The sequence below is a fragment of the Euprymna scolopes genome, chromosome 10 (assembly GCF_053919585.1).
Source record: "Euprymna scolopes isolate OS-2025 chromosome 10, ASM5391958v1, whole genome shotgun sequence".
NCBI lineage: Eukaryota > Metazoa > Mollusca > Cephalopoda > Sepiida > Sepiolidae > Euprymna > Euprymna scolopes.
Window position 1 is genome coordinate 123276981 of NC_136491.1, and position 26944 is coordinate 123303924.

Genomic DNA, 26944 nt, shown 5'->3' on the forward strand with positions numbered 1-26944 from the left:
ATTGGTAGAGCACTGTCATAAGTAATCTCACCGCTACTTAATTGGCTGAAAAATGTGACGCTCGCTCTTTGTTTATAAACAAGCGGTTAGAGCACTGTAAAAGTGGTGGACAAATGTTTGTTTAAATAGACATTTGGCGAGATTATGTACGGGTGCCACTCCTGTAGGTCGATCGGTAGAACTGCTGACCGTCAACGTGATGGTTCTAGGTTCAATCCTCGGCTTGAGAGAGGTGCTAGTCTAGCGGCATTGATGAGTTGTGATACAACGAAACAGGACTGTATGTCGATGACTAAATATATATATATATATATATATATATACACCCAGCTAACCTTGTTGCCACTATTAACTTCATTTTTTCCTCAGAACTGAAAACAGATGGACGCGGCCACTTCTAGATAATTCCGTCACAGTTTTTGAATCAAACCCGAATTCTGCCATTACATGCACAAAAGAGGAATAAAAACTACATTGCACCAACACAACTAAGGAATACCAACAGTAAATATGCAAGACAAACACGGAAATTTTAACGGACAGAGGTAACGTCTCTCCTCAACATAACTCTAAGAATAATAAAACAATTCAACGAAACGACACTCAGAAAATAACTTTTTCCTCGTTTAGAAACGAGCATGTATGTACTCTGTTGTTTATGTCCTGCTCATTCATATATTATTATATACATAGAAAGCTGGCCTTTGCAGTCGGGTAATTTCGTGACTTTATTGTGGACTATTGCAGACTTTCCCCTCTAAAGAAATATTACCCCCACCAGGATATGGTTTTCGAACTTTTTGTTTTTGCCGGCTAATCCCATATGTATATGTGTGAGTGTGTGTATATATATATATATATATATATAATATATATATATATGTAATCAACGTTGGGGGAAAACTGGCTGATCCTATTTCAGTAGAAAATGGTGCTAAGCAGGGAGACATTCCAGCACCCACACTCTTTGTGTTATATTTCACCATGGTCTTTTGGATGGCATTTGGGGGTGACTCTGATGGTGTCTATATTCGCTACCAAACTACTGGGGGGTTGTTCAGCATTAGGCACTTTAATGCAAATACAAAGGTACTCACCAACACAATCCGTGACTTGCTCTATGCGAATGACTGTGATCTGATGCCTCCTACGGGGCTGATATGCAACGTCTTGTGAATGTCTTTGCGGTTGCCTGCAGCGCATTGGGCCTGACTACCAATCTGAAAAAAACTGTCTTAATGTATCAACTTGCGCCAGGCTTGACATACTATTGAGCCATCAGTTTATATCTATGGGTCAAAGATAGTGGTTGTCGCTAAGTTTGTATACTTGGGTAGCACATTAAGTATGTCTGGTACCCTGAATGATAAGGTATCATTACGGATCAGTAGGGCAAGTGATGCCTTCGGAAAGTTGGACAAGCGTTTGTGGAGTTGTCACGGGATCTCGCTGCCAACAAAAATCAAGGTTTATGCCGCATGCATTCTCTCTGCTCTTCTCTATGCCTATGAAACTTGGACAACATACAGGAAGCATTTGAGACGTCTTGAGTGGTTTCACCAGATGTGCCTACGGTGAATTTTGGTGTGGGCTGGCAAATGTATGTCAGTGATGTTGAGGTTCTAGAACAGAGCCAATGTCTGAGCATTGAAGCTCTCATTATCAAATAGAGACTGAGATGGAGTGGTCATGTGGTGAGGATGTCTGACAGTCGACTTCCCAAACAACTCCTTAATGGCGAGCTCACCGAGGGAAGACGTCTGAATCAAAAACCTAAAATGAGATACAAGGATTGTTTGAGGTCCACATTGAAAAAATGTGAGATGGATGAGAGAACCTGGGAGAGTCTTGCTTTAGATCATGAAGAGTGGAGAAGGACCTTGCGGGGAGGTGTGGGCAAGTTTGAGGTTGATCGAACCTAATATGAGTGCCTGAAACGTGATATCCGGAAAAGGAAACTGCAAGAAGCAGTGGATGGGCTGGGGCACCAAATTGGTCTGGAGTGTGAGGTGTGCGGGAGATTATATTTTAGCAGAGAGGGGCTGATGAGCCACCAGACTACTCGTCAGTGCAGTGGGCCACAAAACAGTATTGTGTTGCCAGATCTAACCTGTGTCAACTGGGGGCGGATGTGCAAAACAGCAGGTGGTTTAAAGTGACATTTGAATATACATAGTAGTGACCAACAAGAACGTGCTGCTAGTGGCGCACATGTCTGCACAATGTGTGCCAAAGAATGCCAGAGTTTGGCAGGGCTTAAAAACCACTTTCGTGCAGCCCACCACTGACTTGTTTTTATGTTTCTGTATATATATATTTTTTTATGTGTACTATATCAAGTAATGGCAATATTCGAAAACGAATTTGCTGTCATCATATATATATATATATCCCCCAACTAATCGGTTGTATTCCCTTATTGAATAAATGAACCAATCTATATCCACCAATATATTCTGTGACTTCATTTCCCACTTCTATTGTTTTCATATATATATATATATATATATATATACATATATATATATATATATATATATATATATGTGTGTGTGTGTGTGTGTGTGTTAGAGAAAATCAGAACAACATCGATACCATCGGTTTCACATCAAAACAAAAGGGATCTATAGTTGGTCGCCTATGTCCTAATCTTTTCAGACTCTGTCTATGTCAGTCTCCCCAGAAAATGGCGTTTCACACGCTATTTTCTATGGTATTTGAATCCTCAATCTCATATTTGTAATCTTTTTTTAACTTTTAGTGCTGAATTCCTACTGGAAATTTCCTTCAAGGGACTTTATCTAGAAGTGTAAGCCATGTTTAGTTTCAGAAACGTTTCAAATGGTTCGTTGTTCTAAACAAGTCCTGAGAGGTGACTGGTTTGCAGTAGACAGAACAGTTTCAGATGGTTCGTTGTTACACAAAAGTCCTGAGAGGTGACTTTTTTGCAGTAGACAGTTCCACAGAGCAAAATATTCTTACTGTGTCGAGACGGAAAAAAACATGTGAAATTGCTCCAGAAAAAGTTTAATATTTATGAAGCAATTCTGGTTTCTGATTGGTTGGTAGCAGAATGTGAATTAATTTGATTTGTCAGTTCTTAGCAGCATCGTTTATAAATAGAATCGTCCGACTGTGTGGGATCATACCCCATCACAAGTCTGATGGAGAAGGTCTCCTAGCGGCTTCGGTTGCAGGGAGACAGGGTAGTACACGTCAAGGATTTGTCACTTGACACTCTGCCCAATAGGTGAGGGGATGGGAACCGGCCCAGCACCTGTTGGATTGAGGTACGACGCCTGGGTAATACCTAGGAGGTCCACCCTCCCAGGCCTTGCCACCGGGCTTTCCGGTGGGGCAAGTTTATTGCTTGCTGCCTGAGGCGCCCGGACCGGGGAATGCCGACGGGGTTACTCAGGCAATTTTTAAAATTGCAGGAGTGCCCCTTCTTTAGGGGAGCCTGCGGGGTTCCCACTTTCTGGCCTTGTGCCACATAATGCTGATGTGGGCAGCATTCAAATATATACCCCATTACAAGTCCAAAATATTGCAACACTTTATAACTATAATCGCTTTTAAAAAAATATTAATAATTTTGAATATTTACAAACACTAGTGTTTCATGCTTATACAATCATTAGTCGGGAGATTTGAACTCAGTCACAAAATTATCCTTAGCTTCATAGGCTAGCATCTTTTCGTCAAGCTACCAGGATTTGTTAAATACGTATTTATTGTTTAAAATTAAATAAAATAGATTTTACTACATTTTTGGTGGAATCTATATACATTATCGTATATATGCTTTTTCGGTAAAATATGCTTTTTCAATTATATTTCACCCTTTGTGTATAGTTTAGAAGCTCAATATTAGTTTAAAATGCAAACAGAGCATATAAAAATAAATAACAGTATAGCTACATTTTAAGTTCCAAATATTTATTTGTCTTACCAAACAATTCTTTCTGAATGTCAAAACTTTAATATATTTTTTTTACAGATCTGTTTCGTCACGCAGAAACAATCAATTATTATTATTATATCAATATTGAATCTTTTTGTGCATAAACTCCTTAGAAAAATGAAACTTTTTTGCTGAGAAACAAATATGCACGGTAATATAACGTCAGAAAAAGTAATTCCATAGAAAACTCGGCATCGTTTATTTATTTAAGTAACCATCTTGGTATTATATATCATATGATATATAATAAACATTAATATATGATACAAAATGTATATCGATGTCACCAATAAACAATAAATCAATAAATAATTGCTTTATTTTTTTAATTTTCATTTTTCAATGCCAAAGCATCGATAAATCTTATTATAATCATCTAAATTACTCAAATGGTTTTTTTTCCAGAATTAATACTCTAATACTAATATATTTTTAATTACATTATTATTTTATATTTCGTTTGGGCAACGTCGGAACACGAGTCATGCTAGTCATATATAAAATTATGTATATACATTGTGCACCTCCGACTTTAAAAACTATCTGGATGGACACATGCAAAACAGATGGATTGGAAGAGTTGAGTTCAATATTTTAACTTTTGTAAGAAAAAAAAAAAGGTTACAATGGTAATCCAAGCTTCAAACTGAATTCCTTTTCATCAATTTCAAGCAACAACACTTCTTTATGTTCTCTAAAAAATGCACTGGCTACTTTCAATCCGTCAGTTGGTCTCAACAAACACACACACACACACATATATTAGTGTTTAGATGATTTATTGGAATCGGAATTGGGAATCGGTAAAATCGGATCTGTTTTGGATATCGGAATTGGTATCAGAATCTGCAAACTTTTCCTATGCCAAAGCGATTCATTAAATTATCAGTTTTATCTGATTTCGATTAAAACAAAATCTTCTACTGCTGGTAGTAATAATAAAATAATAAACGTTTATTGATTTTGAACTTCCAGTAAAACTAAAATCTATAAATCGTCTCCACAAGTGTGCTTTTTACGTTCGAGAAAACATTTAACATGTGTTTTTATGGTAATCGGAAAAAATAACAATTTTCTAGTTAAATAATTAAGGATTCATAAAGAATCAGAATCGGTAATTGTATTCAAATCTGGAATTTAGTAAAGGATCTGCAATTGTATCGGAATTTGGAAAAATATTGGAATCGTCCCATCACTGGTTTATATATATATATATATATATATATATATATATATATATATATATATATATATATATATATATATATATATATATATAATTATTTCCACAGCCCAAAGAACGCCGCAGCCCACAAGAGCCATGCTGTGGCGTTCTTTGGGCTGTGGAAATAATTATATATAATCTCTCACATTCTGAAAATATATATATATATATATATATATATATATATATATATATATATATATATTCATATCTATATCCTCATCAAAATCGATGAAATCACCTATTTTTCAACCAAACCGATTGATTTCCTGCTCTAGTTGGGGACCCTACCCATGCAGTGTACAAGGAGGAAGATTCATATGCCTCCCCCACAGTGACTTAGTCCACAATACATTATAGTCTATATTTTACTATAGAGAATCTATTGTTTAAAATGTAAAAGTCAAGTATCTTGATTGAATTGTGCTCGAAACAGAAACATTCATCTCGAACGAGCCCCTATCTTATCAAAGAACCAACTATGACTTTTATGAAATTATTTTTAAGTCCAGTATCATGGTACATTTGTGCTCTAAAAAAAAACATTCACTTCGAACTCATCCTTGTCTTATAAAAGAAATTACAGTTAATTTTATAGGTTGGACCTTTCTGCTTGTGTGGTGATAATACATCTCAAATGCACTTGTGATATTAGTTTGACAAAATCAAACTTCCTTCTATATTTTTTTGCTTATCCATTTTCGATAATTATGAGATGCATTCCGGTAAAAAAAAAAAAAAACTACATAAGAATACTTCAAGACATATCAAGCACCTTCGTGTGAAATTTAAAAATATCGGCCCAGCCGTTTCTGAGTCCATACGGAACTCTCTCTCTCTCTCTCACACACACACACACACACACACACACACACACACACACACACACACACACACAAAGTTCCTTTTCTAGAATAGTATATACTAGAAGGCCGCCCCGCATTTCCTAATCGCAAAATACACTTAAATATGATATTTTCATTAACGCAGAATTCGTATTTATTATTACATTACATTTGACCCGATATATATTAATGATTTAAAAAGTTTTAAAAATATTACTCGTGCCTCACCGTTGAGAATCGAAACCAAAACCTTTAACTTACGATTTATTTTTTCCTTTGACGTTAATGCCTGAGCTATAAAGACATGTTTGCTACAAGGTTAAAAATTATAACATGAACCAATAGCTATTATGTTACGCATGCATATTTATAATGCCGTCATTCGACCTTCACCAGGTAAATTCCAGTTCTATTATTTTCACACTTTTGCATCGATAATACCCGGCTAAAACCCAAATATAAAGGAATTTAAACGTTGAGCAGAGCGGACGATTTAACAGGTCGCCCACCCCCTTCCTTCACTGGGGAGGGGGCTGACGTGTCTCAGAATGGAGACCTAGAATTAACCATACAAGCAAAGATATTCACTTTCCATTCTTCTGCGATCGACACCTAGAAAGTGAACAAAAACTATATAAAAACCCACCAGCGTTCTTGGAAGTGAGTGAATATTCGTCCAAACAGGTTCCAGCCTCCCCTTCAAGAACAAGATGAATCCCAGGTGGACAAGATCAACGATGCATGAAACTAAGGTATGTCCAAATTACATTTATGACACACACACACACACACACACACACACACACACACACACACACACACACACACACACACACACACACACACACACACACACACATATGAACATTTAGATATAAATATAACATAAATAAACAGCAACAACATAAATTAGGGTTCATATAGTGAAGAACCACCATAGACATTTAGTGATACGTATACACGTCAGGATGAACCCTTCATCCCAAGTACACATATCGACATATGGTGCTGTTGTACATATTACGCAACATGTAGACTACAAGGTATTGTGGACTAAGCCATTGCGAAGAGGCATGTACCACTATTAGTCCCCAACTAGAGCAAGCAGTCAATCGATTTGATTAAAAATGTGCTATTTCACCGATTTTTGTTTACATAATTAAGGATCTTAAATTTGTGCCTGAAAAATTGTGCTTGTTTTCCAATGCTAAAAACCATTTTTTTTAATTGTCTTTATTTTTAACATGATTTTCCTTTGATATTAAAATTACTAGTAAAACTGCAATTTATAGATCACCCCCCCCTCCTATGAACACAAGTGTATATTTTGTGTCTGCAAAAATGTATGCACAGATTATGTTTTTTTTTATGGTAATCTGAAATAAAAAAAGTCAAAAACAACTTTATGGCTAAGTGTTTAGAGATTTTAACAGGATCAGAATCGGTATTTGTATCGGAATCAGGAATTTAGGAAAGAATCGGTAATTGTATTGGAATCGAGAAAAACATTGGAATCGTCTCATCACAAGCCTCCCTGCTCTGGTCGAGCACTGTTGGTAATTGATATCACCTGCCACTTTTTTAACATGAACGTGAATGCAAAGCTCTTTGCAAATAAACAAATAGAGCGTAGTGAGAGTGGCAGTTAATGTTTGTATAAAGCAATGTTGATATCATTGCCAACCCTTATCCTCGGGTGGCCTCTTGACCTTGATAAGTGGTGATGTCTATGTAAAAAAAAAAAAAAATGGTATCTTCCAATCGATAGAGCTACTGGCTATCAACTTGATGGGTATTGGTTTGATCCTGGGTTTGGGATGAGGAATAGGAAAATTAGGCACAAGATCGGTTTTTAATATTAAGAAAACTCAAATCTTCAAATAAAAAATGGCACTTTGAATTGGAAGACAAATTCAAATTGCAGCTATCTTGAAGGATTTCTCCTACTCTGATCCAGGACAGAAATAAAGAACGAAATCTAGTATTGGAACAGATATTACACTTTGCTCTTAGCCAAAAGACCAATAAATAACTGCAGTAGTAGTAATCTAATATAGATATTTTTTGCTGCCATGAGGTGTCTTCAATAAGTTTCTGAGTGGCATCAGAGATTCAAGGAAGGCAGAGAGTCTGTGAGGGATGATGAGAGGCGTGGGAGGAATAAGGAAGTCAGAAAACCAGAGTTGATTGGCCAAATAAAGAATTTCATGGATAAGGACGGTTGTGTGTCTATAGAGACAATAAATGAACAGTTTGATTTCAGTGTGGGAACTGTACACACAATTATTCGTGGGAAGTGAAAATGCCAACGATTTGTGCAAAGTTTATCCCAAGGGTGTCCACCGAAGATCAGAAAGAAAAATGTTGTAATGAGAGTAGGGAGATAGTCAAGCTGATCAATTCAGATCCCGCTGTTCCCTGTGGCTTTGGGTTATTCCTTAGACTCAAAGAAAACACAATGAGACAATTGAAGTGATGAGAGACTTTAACGAGATTCATTGACACGCTCACACAAAAGAACTTCCATGGTACCTTCTAGAAGTTGTTGGAATGGTGCAAGTGCATTGCTGTGGGAGGAGATCACTCCAAAGTGGACTACAGTTTCATGTGTATCATGTGCTGTCCTTCGTGTCCGAAGACAACTTCCTGTGAACCATCATTCTCCACTTGTCACGGTTGCGACTGAGGGTCTGCCAGCTTCCAGTAGGGATCAACCTGTCCTTTAGATTTCGTTTGATTGTGTCACAAAACCTGAGCTTAGTCTGCCTATGCCTCGTACCCCATCCTCCAGTTGTGAAAAGAGTATCTGCTTTGGTAGTCGGGAATTCTCCATTCTGTTTACGTGCCCGGCTCATCTCAGGTTTTTCCAGATGAGCAGGTCATACATGCTTGGGAGGTTGGCTTGTGATAGGATCTCCCTGTTACTGACAAAGTCATACCAATTAACATTTAAAATCTGCCGAAGGTATCTCATCATATAGGTGTTGAGATTGCAGGCTACCAGTTTGTACAATGGCCAAGTTTCTGCACCGTATAAGAGTGATGAGAGGACGATGTCATGATACACCAAGCATTTAGTTCTGAAAGTCAGGTCTTTATTTTGCCAGACCTTCTGCTTGAGTTTTCCATAGGATATGGAGGCGTTAGCCATTCTTGTAGAAATCTTCTCATCCATTTTGTTGTTGTTCATGACCATGGTCCCTAGGTATTTGAATTTGCTGACATTGTAAAGCTCCTGGTCTTGAATCTTAATTGGCTGGCTTGTTGCTGGGATTGTTGGTACATCATTTCGGTTTTCTTGATGTTAATCTTCAATCCAAAGGCCTTGGCTGATCCTGCGAAGCGAGTTATTATGTCCTGAGCATCCTCGTGACTATGCGCTACAAATGCAGTGTCATCAGCAAACATGAGCTCCCGTACGAGTATCTTTGTTGTTCTATTTGCAGATTTGTATGCATTGACATTGAAAAGGTCTGCTCCCAGCCTAGATCGTATAAAAACACCCTTATCACAATTTCTAAAGGCATGCCGAAGCACAACTGACAGGTAGAGTGAGAAGAGGGTTAGAGCGAGGACGCAGCCCTGTCTGACACTATTCTGTATGTCGAACGGATCAGAGAGCTCGCCCTTCAGCTTAACTGTGGCTTTCATGCCTGAATGAAGGGCTCTGACAAGGCTGGTGAAGTGTGCAGGAAAGCCAAGCTTCAGCAAGACTTCCCAAAGAGTGCTTCGATCCACCATGTCGAAAGCCTTCGTAAAATCCACAAAGATCATGTACAGCTCCATATTTGGCTCCACACACTTCTCCTGGATCTGTTTGAGTGAGAAGATCATATCCGCTGTGCCTCTGTTTGCACGGAATCCACATTGTGCCTCAGGTAGCAAGGTTTCAACGTGTGCTGTAAGCCTGTTCAGGAGAACACGAGCGAACACTTTCCCAGTTTATCGTATGGGGCATTTCTATCAGTTTTGTCGCTAACTCGTTTTTGATGGCTAGTCCGACACCGGACTCGCTTCTCTCACTAGAGGCCTTGCCACTCCAGTAAATGGTGTAGCCAGACTCTCTAATGGAACCGCTCTCTTTGAACCTGACTTCACTCAGGGCAGTAATATCGATGTCATATTTTTCTTATTCGCATGATATAGTCACAATTCTTCTTTCTGGTCTTGCTGAATCAGACCTGTCAAGCATCGTTCGTATGTTCCACGATGGAAACTTGAAGTTGGGTGTATTGTGGGCCTTATTATCCTGTGCGACGCCCTGTCAGTATGAGTTCTTTTTCTGTTTTCGTTTCATGGTTTGTAAGGAATTTACTGACAACATAGTTTAAGGATGAAGTGGGTTTTGTCAGTTGCCATTTCACCCCTCTCCTTCAATGGGGCACCCCAGACTGGCAAGGATTGCCCAAGACGAGTCGGCAGCTCATTGGTTGCAGTGACTAGCCAGAATGAGTATTATCAACTTTCTCAAACTGCCTTAACAGAGCGTCACAGTTTCTGGTTTTTCTTTCTGGGTTGAGCTTCCCAAAGATCCCTGCAATGTTAGCCTGAAGTTCAGTTTCCAGTGGCGTCCGCCTGGAGGCCAGCACAGAGTCTTGATCGACAGCTACACTTTCGTACATCTGTCAAGCACTTGGGTGATCGGTTCCGCAGTGGTGGTGGATGACAGACCAAGAGATGCACTGGATTGCATTATGGAACCAATCGCACACACACACACACACACACACACACACACACACACACACACACACACACACACACACATATGTATATGCGTATACCCGCAAGCACCTATATTCATAAACACACAGTAAAGCACATCTGTATCCATGCACCAACCAGCATGCGCCTATGTACAAATATATACATAAACACAGTCATGTGTATACTATCAATAAAGTGCCGATATGAAAAATGTCTGGAAACTTATTGAAGGCACCTCGTAGATTTTAAAAATTCATAGGTAATATTACTTAGAATAAATATATAGAAGACATTGCCAAGACTGCTGCAAAAAAGTGGTCTCTCTCTCTCTCTCTCTCTCTCTACCACACTAGAAAAATACACCTGATAGTATCCTATATATCTACAAAGCCACCATTCACCCATGCATTAAGCATTAAAAGATATAACAAAAGTACAATTAACAGGAGTAATTGTATAGTTCCGTCTGTAGACTAACAGTACTAAGTCTCCATTAGTAATTTACGATTCGAGGAGCTTTCTAATCAGAAGTGTGTCCTTTCTTTCAAATTTACATCTTTAAATGATATATACGGCATAATCATGTTGACACACCAGTTCCTGTTTGATCACTGAAGTTAAGCAACATTGACCTTGGTCAGTACCAAAATGGGTAACGATTTGGGAGTTCCAGGTGCGGTATGTCCTATCCGTTTATTTTGACAGTGTTTCCAGTTGCATTGGACTTCTCCTTGTCACTTGACTTAAGCAGTGCTGATTCAGAAGAGTAATTGAGGATTGCGCAACCCTTGCCTCACAATTTTATGCGCAGCTACCCTTGCAGGGATTATCCATTGTCTTTTGAGACTGAACAGAGATATCACAATCGTATATTATCACAAATTAGAAACATCTCTAACCCTTACCCTAACCCACCATTCACTCAAGCATGGAGCGTTGTTATTACATCTAGGCTAGGGCACCAACCACTGACCCCCCCCTTAAAAAAGTCTCAAATCTAATAGGTCCTGCATCGTAAACCAAACTCCAACCCCTGTCTTATCACTGCATTGCTTCATCCCTGTTTTTGTTTAACAAATATTTTACTAGTACAAGTACTGACGAACTCGTAGCACTCCCCTCAATGTAAATACTCCCGACTAACTTGACAAACAGCAAAATCTCACATCTTCACTGTAGAGATCCCCGAATGCCAGAAAGCTTTCTACACTAATAGCTAAACTTTGAAATTCTCACCTGGTTTCCTGTTTCCTTGACTGTACTAATATGAAGAAATTTGTTTTTTATAAAGGGGTCACTACATATCAATACCCAGAGGCCACTCGAGGATAAGGGTTAATGTATAGTTGGTTAGTCATTGGGACAGTTGTGTAATAATTGTTTTTAAAAATAATTTGGTATAATTAGATCATTTATGAGGACGGTTGAACATGAACTTGTTTACATTGGACTTGAAGATAATGATTTTGTAGTCAGCTGGAAAGCACCCCCCTCCACAGTAAATCTGGCATATAAATCCACCTGTGCCGTCTACATTTAGTAGAAGTCACTCTCACCAGCAGTGTTTACGCTACTGTTAAGTGGCTCATCAACTCTGAGTCTATTTTAAAGATAATTAGTAAAGTCCTAAGATATTGAATTAAATAAAAAAAAACCCACTTTGTTTGCACACAAAATAGATTAATTAGCCCCTAAACGCGAGAGATTCTAGATTTGCTAAAGTAAACTCAAACGAAGTCGTCTAAGTGCGGACTCTACAGAAGCCCAAAATGTCAGAAAGCCAAAAGGCTGTCTGAAAATGACGTCAGGTAGATGGAGGGAGGTAAGGGTGCTGGCTTTCTTTTTTTTCCCCAGCCGTTCATGTGTATATTCCTATCGAGAACGTTTGTATAATTTTTATCGTTTTTTAGTTTAATTATTTTTCTGTGTTCCTGCTTTTAAATTAAACAAAAAATATTTTTCAAGATTATCTAAAAATTATGTTACACCAAAAGTTTCTTGTTCATTCAAGCAAGGAAAATATTAAAATCTTACATATGAAAATTAGGCGAAACATGTAATCTAAAAAACAAAAGTAGAAATATTTTTCGCAATTATAATTTTTTGTGTGAAAGTATTAAATAACCAATGCATCATTCAACGATAATAACGGCAATTCTAGAAATTAATTTTTCTTGGGTTATATAGAACTCATTATTTTTTTTTTTACATAGGGGTTACCACTTATCAAGGCCCGGACGCCACTCGAGGCTAAGGTTTATTGAGTGTACAGTAGTCAGTGAGATAATATAGTAATCGATAGTAATGGAAATTTGGTAAATTGGATTACTTAAGGGGACGGTTCATCTAGAATTTGTTTAGGTTGGACTTGAAGACAACTAAATTGTAGTCAGATGGAAAACAGGCAAATGGAAAATAAGGAGAAGCGAGAGTAATGGGAGCTGCCGATAATGCATCCACACTGCATTATCTACTCTCCATTAATACAGACTTTAGGGTCTTTTTCATAATGTTCCTGAAAAAAATTAATTTTTCTTTCTTTTTTATCGTAACACTTTACGATGCTTTATTTTCAGAAAAAAAAAAAAATAAATAAATTCGTTTATTTTTTTTTTTATTACTGAAAACCATAACTTTAGTAATTAAGATAAAAATAATCAGTTCATTATATTCATTATTTGATAAATACTGAAAATGTCATTAAAATGTGATTAAAATTAGATTTTTGGTGAATTTTTAAGTAAAGGGAGGGGTCAAAATGTTTATACATTTTGAGCATCGGCATTCATTTTGCGTGTACCTAGAAATAAAAGAGTAGTCATTTCTGGATTAGCGACCTTGAACATCCGATTTTTCTTATTCGGTTCCGAAATGTATGCATGAAATACTCATTTCCTTATTATGCCTTAGAACCATACAGAACCTACGAGAATATAAGCTTGATTAAATTTTGTGTCTTGAAAACAATTTCCTCCAAGAAAAAATATGCCTTCACTCATTCGTGTATTTTGTTTGTTTGTTTGTTTGTTTCGTTCTTTTCTGTTTGTAGAAAGCAAAGAATAAATAAAATAAATAAATAAATAAATAAAACAATGACAAAGTCGTCCATACAAAAATAAATTAAATTTTATTGACAACAGACAACAGATTTCGAGGAATAGCCGAATATACAGTCGTTGGTAAGAAACATTGTCATAGTGACTGTAAAATAAAAAAAAAGTGTGTTAGTGCGAGGAGTGGCTTGTGATTACTAAAATTAATTTTCTTGTCTAAAACTTGTGCAGGTAGAAAGTTATTCACGTGACATGAGTTGACCAATCACCAGGCTTGTTAAACGGAAAAGTTTAAAGCCCGTTTTGGAGCCAAGGGAATTAAAAGAGAGTATCAGCTATCATTTTTTTTTTTTTTTTTTTTTTTTTTTACAAGGCAGTCACCACTTATCAAGGCCAGAAGGCCACTCTAAGATAAAGGGTTAATTAATGTAAGGTGATACTGGCGTTTACGGTGTAAATTGGGTAGAATTTGGGTTATTTAAAGGGACGGTGCAAGTAGAACTTGTTTACATTAGACTTGAAGGCTGCCATACTGTAATAGGCCAGGAAGCAGGCCAATGGAACAGTTCTAGGAAAGATGCTTTGGTCATTAAATCTCCGTTTAGATTTAAGCACGGATAGAAAATTGTGGAAAAAACGATGAATTAATGTCATATGGCATTATTTTATCTTTTACATTTTCTATTTGTTCTTTTATTTATTTTTTATTCTTTCCTTTTTCTTTTTCTATTTTTTTCCTCCTATTTCTTTTTACTTTTCTGTGTTTTACTATTTTTATTCTCCTTCCTTTTCTTTTTCTTTCTATTTCTTTTCCTATTTTTTTTCCTACTATTTCTTCTTTTTTACTTTACGTTTTCTTCTATTTCTTTTTCTTGCGATTTCTTTTTCATCTGTTTTCTTTCTATTTCTTCTTTGTTTATTCTTGTTTTTACTATTTCTTCTTTTTCTTTTATTACAAATTTTTCTTCTTTTCTTCTTCTTCTTTACTTCTCCCTCTTCTTCCTTTCCTTACTATTCCTTTGCTTCTTTTTGATTTATTATTTATTCTTTTTCTTTGTTTTCTTTTTACGATTTCTTCATTTTCCTTTTTCTTCTCCTTACGATTTATTCTTTCCTTCTTTTTCTTACTACTTTTATTTTAATTTTAATCGTAGTTTCTTCTTCTTTTTTCTTTCCTTTCTCTTCTTTATTTCATTTCTTCTTTTCCAATCGTTTCTTTTTCTTCCTTTTCCATCTTTTTGCATTTTGAAATATTTTCATTTCAATGCAACAGTCACATTTCACCATCAACCAATCCTCTCCCCCCTCTCTTTCTTTCGAATCTTACCAATAAACAAAAATAACATAAAACACCTCCAAATTCTTTACTATTTTCGAGTCTGCCATTTCTTAAAATTTAATCACATCTCCAAATGCAAGCAAAATAAAAATGAACAATATATCAAAATACTCATACAAAAATCCAATTAAAAAAGTCCAGAAATTAATTTTAAAGTTTTGGCATGAATTTAATAACGAAAGCAAATATTTACATGCCTTTGTCAGCTGCTGCTATGTGCTAGAAAGTAGCAGTTCTTACATATCTATTGTTATAAAAACCAGGTCAACCAATGTCGTTGTACACCGTGAGAAAATAGATCAAACAGGTCAATGCTCATAGCAACATGCAGATGATATTTTATCTTATGCAGAAATTAAAAAATAATACTCAGGAAAATTACTTGATGTACAACTGCAAGTAATCTTATTAAATAGTACCTTCCTTCTAGTGTTTGTGTATGAGTACTATTATTTAAAATCTTCATTAAAAAACAAATTTAAAAAGAAAAAACTCCTCAGAGCTATGTAAGTATGTTGCTATTGATTTGTTATGAAATAATACAAATGTTTAAATGTTAACGATTATTTATAATTTTAATAGGGAACAAAATAATTAATGCTTATATATAATCAAGGCATGCACTTTAAGAGACTTATAGTTAGGTTGTCAAATTTAAGTGCTAATGCCAGGTTTCGGCCTAACATGTTGTTGATCAGTTTTGATGACAACCTTCTAGATGTGTCCGTTTGCTTAGACATGAATACACCCCCCCCCACGCACACATAGAAAGTCAGTCACCTAATCTCGCATGCGAAGATCATGATGTTATAATCATTAGATCACTACGGCTGGATGTTAGAACATTTTAAAAAAAGAAATCTTAAAATTCCAACGATATTTCTCGCGGTTGAGATTGGCCATGAAGTTTGTTCCTTGCTAATGGAGTCGGAGATGGCTTCATGGCCAGATTCAAATCTCCCGACCGGTAGTAAACATGTCACCCCGCACTGATGATTCCCAGAAGCTCAGAAGGATAATAACACACTAGTGCCTGTAGGTATTAAACATTATTATTGTAATTATATATATATATATATATATATATATATATATATATATATATATATATATATATATATATATATATATATATATATATATATATATATATATATTGGGGATGGGACGATGCCAATACTTTTCCGATACACTTACTGATTCCGATTGCGATTCTTTTTTAATTTCTAAATGTAGAGTTTTTCTAATTTTTTTGAAGTGGGAGGGGGTCAGATTACCGTAAAGAATCTATGTAATGTGTTCACATATTTTCGCTAACGTACAAATAAACTTGTGGGGTGATCTATAGATTTAGGTTTTACTTGTAGTTTTAAACCAATGAATATTTATCATTTCATCATTAATATGAGCCATGAAAAAATAAGTTTTTAAACAAAAACAAAACAAAAAAGTAATTAAAAGAATCGTTTTTGGTGTCGCAAAATAGGCACAAATTTTTCCTATTCTGATCCTTCAAAAGTTCGGATTTTTTTGATTGCTAATTAATCATCCCAACACACACACACACACACACACACACACACACACACACACACACACACACACACACACATATATATATATATATAGTCACATGCAGATACAGTGTTTCGCTGTATCACAGCCCTTCGTTGAGGCTAGACTAGCAAATGCCTCAAGCTAGGGCTGAAACTCGACTGCCTAGACAATAATCAGTGCTTCTAACCGTTACGCTATTTTGTCTAATGCTAAGTAAGTCAAATGACTATGATAAACATTGTCCAAACGCTTAAGCTCTATTTATTTACACAAAAAACATTGCATTCATTGTATCACAGTTCTTAAGAGATAGATAGATAGAGAGAAAGACAGAGAGAGATAAAAAGAAAAAGAGATTATTAAAACGCAAAGTACATTATTTATCAGTTTCTTTTTTTACCTTAGTTGAATGTAATGTGTCACACTGAGAACGAAAGTGACAGTAAAACTGAACCGGTGAAGAAGAAGAAAGTATTCCCTTCACCACCACCACCACCACCACCACCACCACCACCACCACCACCACCACCATCATCATCATCATCATCATCATCATCATCATCATCATCTGCCTTCAACATAGCTGACGAACGCCATCTAGCTACTATATGGTAATCCCCAAAAATGTCAGAGGGAGGCTAACAGGTGACCTAGAACTGTGCAATGATGAAGCATGATTGAAAGGATCCTTTCTCCCTGTTTGCAGCTGTACATACATCTGATCATAGCAAGATCATTATGCCAAAGTCGTTGCAGATCAGAAGTACCTGGGGTCTACGTCTAAATGCCAGGCAAACCAAACACAGGCTGAAGCTATGAATCATAAAAGAAATAACTGTAAGGATTGGCAAGAGCTTCCTGAATTTTCCCTTAGTAACAAAATACCAGACAACCTGTCAGTCAAATCCTGAATCTGGTAGGGACAGTGGCAAGATTATAGTGTTAAAGCTTTACCATCTGAAACTCTGTTTCTAGGTGGGCGACCCATAGATTTCTTTCATCGAAATCACTCTAGACAAGGCATGAAGCCACTTGATTTAAGAAACTAAAAATACTACTTCAAGGTCAAAAACTTGTCAACGATGTGATAGATGGTATAGAAAACAGCAATTCTTCTTTCTTTGTCAGAAACATCGTCCATGGAATGTGAGAACTAAAGGACAAAATAAAGGAAATATATGTTTGATACCAAGCCGGATAACATGGTTTTAGTAACAATCTAGGAGGAGTCAGCATCAGAAACCCTCATCATTTGGTAGCAAACTTGCAGATTAACAAATATTAGCAATCAATGAGGTGATCTTCATGCACACCAGACAGTTCTAAGGCACAATCTTTCTGAGTTCTATGCAGAAATCCAATTAACTTCTCCTCCTCCTCCTCCTCCTCCTCCTCCTCAACAACAACAACAACAACAGCAGCAGCAACAACAACAACAACAACAATTGTTCTGTATTTCGATACTTACAATAATGCAACTGTTACTTTTATTTCAGAAATGGAACTCTCCTGAAAACTAAGATAAAAAAAAACAAACCGAAAACAAAACACCATTCTTTTATACTATTTCGCCATGAAAGATTTGTTCTATTTTATTGGCCAAATTCAGACAGATAATTGCTGATTCTGCAATAATTCTTGGGTCAGATGTAAATTGGATTTTCTGCTTTTTACTTTTAACTGTTTTGTTTCATTCAGATGTGAATCCTTAAAATAAAAGCTGACAATTTCACATAATCTCTTGCTGCATTTATTAAAAGTTGAACTCATTTTTACAGGCTGTCCCTCTCAAACTTACGTAACAATAACTGTAATGTTTATTGATGAAAATAAAAGTCTAATGAGAAACAACATTACCAACTCACATGAGTTTCAGATTTTAAGTACTAAATATTTGTCAAAAAGGGCTTACCTTGAGATATAATATGAAACGCGATTACACACATCACAATGAAGAAGTCGTGACTAAACAAGTTTACTATTAAAAATTTTTTCATTTGAACTTTTTTGAAAGGCCTAAATATAATGAAATGCAAGAATTTTAGATGGCAGTTTATTCGTGTAACTTTATTTTGAATAAACCTATATGCAACCGTATTTTTCAATAAAAATATTTCATTTAATAAAAACAAAATTTGTTCACAGAGAAAAAAGCTACCACAATGCAAGAAATGGAAATATACTGTTGTTGAAAAAGAGGGTAACAACTAAATTAATTTTTTATAGTAAACCTTACTTCGTTTAGTTGCAATTCTTACAAACTGATCTAATGCATGTAACTGTGTTCCATAATATATTTCGAGGTAAAACCTCTTTATTAAATGATGTTTGTTTAAAATTACTAATCAGTAATGCTATTAAAACATTACCGGTCTGTATGAGTTTCTGGAGATTTGAAACAATCACTATTTGATAACGATGCCTTTGTTCGAAATATATTATAGAACACAGATACATCCATTAGATAATTGTATATAAGTTGTGACTAAACAAGTAAGATTTACGATAATAAAAATTCACTTTGTTTTTGTCCTTTTCAACACTGACATATTTCCATTTCTTACATTGTGATAATTTTCTAATACTCCTCTATGTACATATTACACACAATGCTTGCAAATGGTCAAAATGATGACAACAATTCTCCAGACACAACTGATTACATGGATCAATGGAATTGAAAGATTATCAGAATTGTCCATGGCACTGTTTATGGGCGTAGCAAACAGTTCTGTCTGCTTCAAAATTATTCGCTGATGCGAGCAATGGTTTGTCACATTATAAAAACTCAAACATTTCAAATTTTCTTGTTGGCTAAATTCAAATTGTAGAATCATAATTCATCATAATCGTATATAGTTTAACGTCCATTTAACATGGTAGCATGTGGTGGACAGCTTTAATAAACTTATTGTCAAAGTAACCTATCTCTCACCAGGTCTTTATTTATCCCTCTTTCGCTCAAGTTCATCTTTATCACTTCATCCCATGTTTTTCTTGCCCTTCTCCTCCCAACAATCACTGCTACCTCAACAGTTCTACACGTTACTAACCCAGGAACACTCACCCATTCTTTCAATATGACAATCCCACAAATTTCTTCTGTTCTGCACAGATCTACATATACTGTCACGATTTAGAGAATAGATAAAAATGTATTAATAGTATATATACTTTGAAATTAGAAAGTAATAGCAATGGCTTCAATTATAGTATAATTAAAGTTTTTCATCTACTTCTCTATTGAAAATTCTCACCTCTGGATTATTATTAAAACATGCAGAAATGTTATAAGCTTCATACAGTCATCATAAATAATATAGAATCATGGATAAAAGATAAATTATCGAACTAGTTAATATAGCAAAGGGTTACCTAGACTTTTCTTTATTAATACGACTGTATATACATTATTCATCCCTTATTCAGATTGAATGTCAGCAAATTAAACATTCATTTTTATTCTTGCTTTGAACTCTAGTTGAACCAGCATGTAACAATTAAGGGTTCATATATCTTTTTTCGCCTGTCTATCTATTGAAAATTGTTATATTTAGATTATAACATGCAGAAATAAGTACAGTACTTATAAAAATATGGATCAATTGATAAAGGATAAAATTATCGATTCATTTAATATAGCAATGGGCCTCTAGATTTTGCTATTTAATGAAACTGTATTTAGCTTTTAAATTAAACACTTATTATTTTATTTCCTTTTTATTTTTTATTCCCTTTTCATCCCAAACAAGGCACAGTGCCACTTTGATGTAGGGGGCTACCATTGTGGGCATAAATTGCAGAGATACTATGTAGGAAGTTGAGCACTGAGATGTCTGTTCACATTACACTTGAATTTCTGCATGTCAGTACAGTTGGGAAAACAGGAACCCGGAAGGGAGTTCCAAAGCCTAGCAGTTCTGAGGAAGAAACTATTAGAGTAGAAGGCTTTCTTACATCTAGGAATCTCTACTTGTAGGGGTGGGATTTAGCTGCTTGTCGGGTTTGTTGGGGGTATTTACGTCCAAGGGCTACAAGGGCTTGTATTTCGTTGAAGCATTCATCATCAAAATACTTGTAGAACAGGCAGAGGGATGCAACATTTGGTCAATGAGACGGCGGTTGAAGCTTTGATGATCCTAGGTATTACTACCGTCTAATAATTTGGGGTCTGTATACTTTTTTGTCTTGTGAGTTCGTTCTTGAAAACCCTAAAATAAACTTACATATCAAAGGATTATTTTGTCTGCTTTGACTTGACTGTCAAGAAGACATCATAACCGTTAATCACGTTTCATCAGCATTCACGAAAACAAAAACCTTAATTCTAATTTCAACATCTTAAATAAGAATAAAGAAAGAAAAAACACACCCTCATCAGCGATAATCAACCAACAATGCTAAACGCTGAAATCATGGGGGAGTCTGTGAAAGTTCAGATGACAGTAGAAATTTTAAGATATTTTCTTCAGATTTTTTCTTTGTTTATTTTATGATTTTGTTATTTGTTTTGAAATCTGCCACAATTAATTATGTAGTAGCTCCTAACTCCTAGAAAAAAAATCAAATTTCAAAGCATCATCAATGTTATTGCAAAGAAATAATTAAGCAGACATTTTGGATTCTGAAAAGTTTGAATTTTTGTGACAAAATTCATATTTATAAAAATATTTTCCTGTTTTATAATTTTACGAATTAATGTGAAGAAAATTTTAGGATAATTAAATTAATTTAAAAAATATAAACAGCAGTATTTTTCATTCGTTAAAAATGATTTAAGTGTATCTGGAACTAAAAGCGTACCCGTCCCAGGAAGAGTAAAATAAATTATACTATACCTTATCTTTAGAATCCTTATTCTAATTAAGATTAAAATTCATTTAGATCAAAATTCATTACATTATTTTACTCCTAGAAAATGTCTAAAATTTAAGGTTCAAGCTTAAAAAGGTCTTCAGAAAAAAATAATAAATTAGAGAATATTGTTTAATTGATGTGTGATGGCAATGGATGAAATTTAATGCAAATCTGAAATATTTAAATTTTTTAATTGCACGTTGTGCTTTAAAATCCTTTAAAATAGTTTATAGAAACTAGAAATTGTGGAATATTTATAAATTAATCTATAATACCTATTATTAAAATTTCACAAAATTTGGAGGTATATGAATTTTCTACAAGGGTTTCCATAAACTCTTTGTCCCCATTGCATGAAACTAAGTTAAACTAAATATAGCCAACAATACATACAGCTGCACCTAGAAACTATGTTCCAAGATTCATAATGATTTGTTTATTAATCTAGGAGTGAATCACGTGCATACAAGCATACAAACATATACCTGACCTTATATATAGATATGAAATCTTTTTCTTCTGAAAACTATATTATAAAACTAACTGAAGCATCTTCTCTATATAAATAAAACAGTAGATATACGTATGTATGCCTGTCTGTCTATAAATATTTAACCGTTAAAATCTTAAACTACTGGTCACATAACACTGGAATTCACGGGAAATAGCAATCATACACCAACGAGTAAAATCTTTGTTGGAATGGATGAATAACGCGGTACAGAAGTCGGCAAGGTGAAAATCAAAAATATTCATTTCAACTTGCTGACATATCTATTAGTGTGCACATGCATAAACTAAGCATAGTTAAAAGTGGGTTAATCCTATAACTTTCTAATATATCTGTCGGGTTATCTCAAATGGTAGCGAAATACAACTGGAATGCGAAATGTTTTGGTTTCGATTATAGCTGATGTCAGCCAAGTCATTTTTTTTACTTTTTAAATAAGCATTATATATATATATATATATATATATATATATATATATATATATATATATATATATATATATATATATATTCTTGCTCGTCCGTCGAAGTCGACGATGACCAAGGTATCAATCAGTTCGGCGTCAGGGGTTTGTGGGTCCTGAGATGGCTGATGAGGCCAATCCGTGTGCTCGGCAGACTCTTCCACACTCTGGACACGTGAAGGCGGTATCGGCAGGCTGTGAACCGGCAGCTCTCTCCTTCCTCCTCTTGCGCTTCTGCTGGTCGTGTGTGATATATATACACACACACACACACACACACACACACACACACACACACACACACACACATTCAATAGAGAATTGGCTCTGTACAAATCTATCTGCATGAATTAAAATATATTCAAGCGCATTTTACGACCGGCAGGATCGGACGCCCTCTTCGGGAGGTTCTGTAATAAATGATCGGCAAACACAAGCATAGACAGACGTCCTTCATAAATGTATTAAATACATTCATCAATATGAAATAGAACTGAATAGATAATAATTATTTGATAGTTTTTTGATAATAATGTTTTGGCAAGCATGTTATCGCAATATACTATTTTGTAACCATACTTTGGCAACTATATATTACAGCCATATTTTATCAACCATCTTTTATTAATCATGTTTTGTCAGTCATGTTTTAGCCATCATATTGCTATAGCTATATTTGGGTAACATTATTTTGCAACCATACTTTAACCATTCATTCTAGCAGGCTGGTTTTGGGGACAATATTTTGGCAACAATATTTTGACAAAAATATTTAGACAATATTCTGGTAACAATATTTTGCAAGTATATTTTGGCAGACATATTTTAGTAATCATATTTTGGTAACGATATTTTATTAGCGGCACGTTGCAACACTCTTTGGCAACAATATTTTGCCAACTATATGCTATATCATGGCAATCATATGTTGAGAATAATATTTTGCAATAATATGTTCTTCCACCCTAATTTAGGCACAGAGCCACGTTGATGTGTGTGTGTGGGGGGCTATTGTCTGGAACATAATTTGCAGGGATACAATGTAGAGAGTTGAGCAGCAAGATGTTTGTTTACATTACACTTGAACTTTTGCATTTCAATACAGTCAGAGAAGCAGGAACCCGGAAGAGAATTCCAAAGTATAACAGTTCTGGGAGAGAAACTATTAGAGTAGAAGGCTTTCTGGCATCTCTATTGTGTAGGGGTGGAATTTTGCTGCTTGTCTGGGGTATTTATGTCAAAAAGGTACAATGGCTTGTAGTTCGACGGAACGCCTACCAGTAAAATACTTGTAAAACAGTCGGAGATACGCAACATTTCATCGATGGGACTGCTGACAGTATGGGACCTATTAGGTTGATGACCATCTTTTGAACCCTGTCTTAGAGTGAAAGACTAGTAGCAGATGCACCAGCCCAAATGTGACAACAATTCTTCATACATGGGTGAATGGTTATCTTAAGCGTAAGTAACTTTCTAGCATGGTAGAGAGAGCCGACCTTTTTTTGCAGTAGCCTTAGCAACACCCTCGACATATCTGTTCCAACTCATATTCTCTATGAACGTTAAGCTAAGAACTTTGAACAAAGTATTTTCAGGTAGTGTATTTTTAGCCATAACTATTGGTGGTTACGAAGGTTTCTTGTAATTATTGAAGGAAACAAGCTTAATCTTAGCAGTATTGAATGTTACCATCTATTTTTGTCCACATTCGACTACAGAGGGAGATCATTTATGAGTATTAGGAATAATAAAGGTCCAAGGATTGACCCCTGAGGTATACACACATTTATATCATATTGTTTTGATATACAACCATCGAGTGCAACCTGGATTCTTCTCTTATTTAGGAAGGATTTAATTATGTTAAGTATTCATCTAGTAATACTATATGATTTGATTTTTATGAGAAAACTATTGTGCCATCACCTGACAAAGGCCTTAGATATATCTAGAGCTACTGCCCTTACCTCCCCTGCCTTATCTAGTACATGGTATATATGTTCAGAAATTACAGTTAGGATATTTGCTGGAAAATGAGCATACCTAAATCCTACTGTTGGTCGGACAGAAGTTTAGGAGCTGTGAGGTGGTGGTCTAGAGCTTGATTGATTATGGTAAAAGAGGCAGGAGGTTTATGGCGTGGTAATTTAATGGGTCAGTTCTTTCGCCAGAATTCTTGAAAACTGGTACCACAGAAGCAGCTTTCCAGCAGTCATGAAAGCAAGATTCGTTAAGGCATTTGTTGAGTTTGGAGAGAACTGGAACAACCTCAGCAGATTATTATTTTTAATAGTACAGCCGGGATGAGATCAAGTCTACATGCTTGTGAAGTGTCTAGGTATTTTATGATATCATGAACTTGGGAAGAGGTGATTTTCAGAGCATCTAATTTGGTTTCTGTCCGCAAAGGAAAATCTTGGAGGGAGTGGTTTGCTGGGTGCAAAGCAGAGTTGGAGGCAAACTGGCAGACAAGCAGGAAGGCCTTCTCAGTTGCCGTGATAACAACTTCAACTTTTTTTTGGAACCATAGTTTAGCAAAGATTTCTAGTGACAATAATTTGCGAATATTTTTTAAACTATATTTTAAAACTACATTTTCAAACCATAATTTACAACCGTATCTTGCAAGTTCATTTTGCCAACCATATTTTGAAAACCATATTTTTACGGACATATTTGTCAACCAGAGATTAAGGATACTAATTATAATTATAGTAATGAAAGAAAGTAGAAACTAACCTCACTTTCCTTATTATGTCCTTTAGTTCTCGCATTCTAGGAGCGATATTTCTTTAAAAAACTATGGGAAGAATTGCTGTTTTCTATTTAGCTAACACTTATCTTTAGGTATTTTTTTATCTTGAAGTAGTATTTTTTTAACTCCTTGCGTGAACTGGTTTCACGCATTGTCTGGAGCCATTTCCATAAAGAAATAGATTAATTAAAAGTAATTTTTATAAACTTAATAGACAAGTAAGTCATTGTCGATTTTCGTGCAATTTATTGATAATTTTACTTACATTTTATTCATTTTTTTTTGTTTTTGTCCTTTTTATTACGTTCTTATATCAGTATCAAAATGATCATTCTATATTTTTCAACATAATTGCTTGGAAACAAACATTCAAATTTATTTCCTCGGGTTTTATCAGAAGATAACTTATATGCACCAAACATTGATGTTATTGTTGTTTTCTATTCTGGAAAGCTCAATCGTCATGCAAAGCTAAAAAAAAAAAAAAAAAAAAAAAAAAAAAAAATTTCTCTCTCCAAAAAGACAAACAAACACAATGAGTAAATATTTTAAGATATAAAGAATCATAAAAACTTTTGCAAAAATGATTGAATCCGAAAAGGGTTGTATATGCCGTAAAAATCCAGGAATAAATTAAACACAATAAATGAATAACCTGATAAAGAACTTGAAGCATAAAACCTTTATTTTTCTAAAATTAAATTAAATAACCCGAAAAGGGTTGATATGCCACAGTATAACAAAACAAGCAAATCAACTTTATTCCCACGTCATTCCTTTTTCTTCCACACCATTTATTCAATATTGACAAATTCTTTGTTTCACTGGCTCCAAGAAATAATCGATGTGATGCAAGGAAAAAGAATGTGTTATTTTATTTCTAATATTCATTGATGACAAACAATATGAAAGATTTAATGAAATAAACTGATTTTCTATGCCATTACAAAACTGGCATCGTTCTTATTACTGTTTTTTTTTTTTTTTTTACAATTCTTTCATTTCTGTATTGTGTCGAGAAACACTTTCATGAACTTCTTGTTGGCCTTGAATTATTATACTCTACACTGGAAGCCCTTTCTTGTTCTTTAAAATATGTAGAAACGTGATGAGACGAGTCCAGTATTTTTCCTAAATTCTCATGCAATTATCAGTTCTGTCGTAAATTCCAGATTCCAATACAATTGCCAAATCCAATTCCGATTTAAAAAAAAACCCTTTAAATATTTAGCTATAGAGTTTTATTTTATTTTAAGATTACTGTACAAACTCATGTAATATGTATATATATTTCTTATATATATATATATATATATATATATATATAGAGAGAGAGAGAGAGAGAGAGAGACAGACAGACAGACAGACAGACAGACAGGCAGAAATACAGAGAGAGACAGACATACAGAGAGGGGGGAGATAAAGTTAACTTAAAAAATAGACATTTTTCAGAGAGAAAGAGACAACCTATCCGATTAAGAGGGGCAATTTATAAAGGTAGGAAGATTAAAGTTACATTAGTATTACATTATCATGTCAGTAAGCTTGAGTGTGATTACAATAAGTTTAAGGTAAATGAGAGAGGAAACCTCTTTAGGCCGTATATATATATATATATATATATATATATATATATATATATATATATATATATATATATACTA